Source organism: Rutidosis leptorrhynchoides, chromosome 2 (genome assembly GCF_046630445.1).
Source record: "Rutidosis leptorrhynchoides isolate AG116_Rl617_1_P2 chromosome 2, CSIRO_AGI_Rlap_v1, whole genome shotgun sequence".
Lineage (NCBI taxonomy): Eukaryota > Viridiplantae > Streptophyta > Magnoliopsida > Asterales > Asteraceae > Rutidosis > Rutidosis leptorrhynchoides.
Window position 1 is genome coordinate 571,211,234 of NC_092334.1, and position 4,000 is coordinate 571,215,233.

Here is a 4,000-nt window from a genome sequence, read left to right on the forward strand (position 1 = left end):
TGTATGAATCGAATGATGTTATGAACATCATTACTACCTTAAGTTCCTTGGATAAACCTACTGGAAAAGAGAAAAATGGATCTAGCTTCAACGGATCCTTGGATGGCTCGAAGTTCTTGAAGCAGGATCATGACACGAAAACAAGTTCAAGTAAGATCATCACTTGAAATAAGATTGTTATAGTTATAGAAATTGAACCAAAGTTTGAATATGATTATTACCTTGTATTAGAATGATAACCTACTGTAAGAAACAAAGATTTCTTGAGGTTGGATGATCACCTTACAAGATTGGAAGTGAGCTAGCAAACTTGAAAGTATTCTTGATTTTATGTAACTAGAACTTGTAGAATATATGAAGAACACTTAGAACTTGAAGATAGAACTTGAGAGAGATCAATTAGATGAAGAAAATTGAAGAATGAAAGTGTTTGTAGGTGTTTTTGGTCGTTGGTGTATGGATTAGATATAAAGGATATGTAATTTTGTTTTCATGTAAATAAGTCATGAATGATTACTCATATTTTTGTAATTTTATGAGATATTTCATGCTAGTTGCCAAATGATGGTTCCCACATGTATTAGGTGACTCACATGGGCTGCTAAGAGCTGATCATTGGAGTGTATATACCAACAGTACATACATCTAAAAGCTGTGTATTGTACGAGTACGAATACGGGTGCATACGAGTAGAATTGTTGATGAAACTGAACTAGGATGTAATTGTAAGCATTTTTGTTAAGTAGAAGTATTTTGATAAGTGTATTGAAGTCTTTCAAAAGTGTATAAATACATATTAAAACACTACATGTATATACATTTTAACTGAGTCGTTAAGTCATCGTTAGTCGTTACATGTAAGTGTTGTTTTGAAACCTTTAGGTTAACGATCTTGTTAAATGTTGTTAACCCAATGTTTATAATATCAAATGAGATTTTAAATTATTATATTATCATGATATTATCATGTATGAATATCTCTTAATATGATATATATACATTAAATGTCTTTACAACGATAATCGTTATATATATGTCTCGTTTAAAAATCATTAAGTTAGTAGTCTTGTTTTTACATATGTAGTTCATTCTTAATATACTTAATGATATGTTTACTTATCATAGTATCATGTTAACTATATATATATCCATATATATGTCATCATATAGTATTTACAAGTTTTAACGTTCGTGAATCACCGGTCAACTTGGGTGGTCAATTGTCTATATGAAACATATTTCAATTAATCAAGTCTTAACAAGTTTGATTGCTTAACATGTTGGAAACATTTAATCATGTAAATATCAATCTCAATTAATATATATAAACATGGAAAAGTTCAGGTCACTACAACAAATACAACCCTAACCACACCGAAAATTCCATTCAAACCCATAAAACGATAAAATTACTAAATAGAACAACACTACCAAAGTCGTCCACAATCAATCAAAGATTTCTTCTAATTTAGCCCGAGATGATCCACTATCTTTGTAGAACACCTGTAGAATAAATAATTAAATCTTAAGATGAGTAACCATACTAGTAAGATATTGTTAAGATTATGATTATAGGTGAACTTTAAATACCTTTACCAAATTCTTCTTAGTTATATTAAGTGAAGGACTTGAGTGTGGAGGTTGAAAAACAGAAACTTTATGGAGTACCAAAACAGATCCTACGCATAAACCCTTGACATCTGGAAGGAGTTTGTGATGAATGTTACCAGAACATGTACCTGTTGTATCTTAAGGATGAAATGAAAAAACAGATAAGTAACCAAATAATAACAATACATGCTAATATGAACATCATAGCAAATTGATAAACTTACTTTCAACACTACTTTCAGTTCACCTAGGTCAGTTGGAACACAAGATATTATAACATCAACAACCTAATTAAGATTAACAACCACAAATTGAGTTGATAAAGTTTAAAAAATATCAAAACAACCAATCAATGTGATAAAAATACAAGTAATACCGTTTCGAGTTTACCGTTTTTTTATGAGCCTTTATATTTCCCAGGATTGACTGACCACCATGGGGATACGCAAACTCCATTGCTGAAAGCCACGGACGGTGTTTAAAGTGATCATCCTGTTCAGGATTTTCAGCCACTTCCCTTATATAATCTTGTGTATCCCTTTGATGTTCCACCTCTTTACCACGTAGTTTAGCAAGCCTACTAGCTTGGATTATACCGGCAGGACCTGGAATGTTATGTAATGGAGGTGAGGTTTGGGTTTCACATTGCAATTGAGACAAATTGCAACGGGGTTGAAAAAGATCGGAGTCATCAATGTCTAGGCTTAATTCCCATGAAGATGGATCATTTTGATGTTCAACCGCTTTATCACGTATGTTTTCAACCCTACTGGCTTGGAGTAAACCGGTAGCACCTGGAATGTTATGTAATGAAGGTGAGGTTTGGGTTTCACATTGCAATTGAGAAAAATTGCAACGGGGTGGAAAAAGATCGGAGTCGTCAATGTCAAGGCTGAATTCCCATGAAGAAGGATCCATTTTAAAAGCTTTAGAGAAGACTTATTTGAATGAGTTCACATGAACATCGGAGTCGTTATTTATGGTTTTCAAGTAAAGTAACATAGAACTGAAAATTACAATTGAATAGACAACTCATAATTTTTCGAGACAGTTTGGTACAATTGAATAGACAACTCATAATTTTTCGAGAAAGTTTGGTACAATTGAATAGACAACTCGTAATTTTTCGAGAAAGTTTGGTACAATTGCGTAGACAACTCATTGATTTTTGAGATAATTTGGTACAACTTAATAGACAACTCATAATTTTTCGAGAAAGTTTGGTACAGTTGAATAGACAACTCATAATTTTTCGAGAAAGTTTGGTATTTTTGAAAAGACAACTCATAATTTTCCGAGAAAGATTGGTACAATTTAATAGACAAGTCATTATTTTTTGTTAAACTTTGGTACAGTTGAATTACTAACTCATATATAAAGATATCTATATAAATCCTTGTTTTTCTAAATGATTGGTCCCCACAATTTCTAGTTCATACAAACACTTTACACATGGTTTATCAACATGTCTTTAGATCACCAGAGGAGCCAAAATTTTATGAACACGATTATCGTAAGTAATATAACTTTTTATTTTGAGTATTATTGTTTTTGAACCCTCGATTTTATGTATGTATAACGTGTGATTGTAGGTGAAAATCCAGCATATTTTTCAATCAAACTTCACCACTATGGATCATTCACGCAATTACCAAGCAGGAGGTTCGAAGATGGATTGATTACCTACGTGGACTACTTGAATGTGGAAACATTTTGTATGGATCAACTAAATAAGATATTTGAAGGTTTAGGATATGCTGAAAATTCTAGTAGATTCTTTTATTTTAAGAATCCAAATTACGACTTAGATGTTGGTCTTAGACCCATAGTGGACGAGATCAATGAGACCCTAAAAATGATTTTGCTAATACAAGAAAAGGTTAGACAAATTGAGGTCTACGTGTCTCACACTAAACTCAGTCCACCTTATGATTGTTCAACATACAAAGAGCATCGAATCTCGAATGAGCCGTATAATTGTTCAAGAAGATTGGAATTTAACTAGTTGGTTATTTATGATGATAATAATAATAATATTGCAATATGTTTGAGTTATTTGTTGGATCATAAGATCAACATGAACACGATGAATGGAACGAATAGCCACGAACTAATCAATTAAGTTGAGAGAAAATGAGAATTTCTATTCCACGGCTTCCTTGATCTCATTACATAACATTGGCTATTGTTACCTTCTATGGAGTTCCTAGATCCTTTATATAGCCCTCATCTAAAGGATCTCTTGGGAGTATGATTGACTCATTCTCGGGTACCTAACAATCTCCCCTCATGAGGTAATCATACTTCCAAACGAACACTCCATAGGATATACATACAAAATTACAATGAAAGAAACACGCTATTGCTAACTAGCTCCCCTCACGAATCT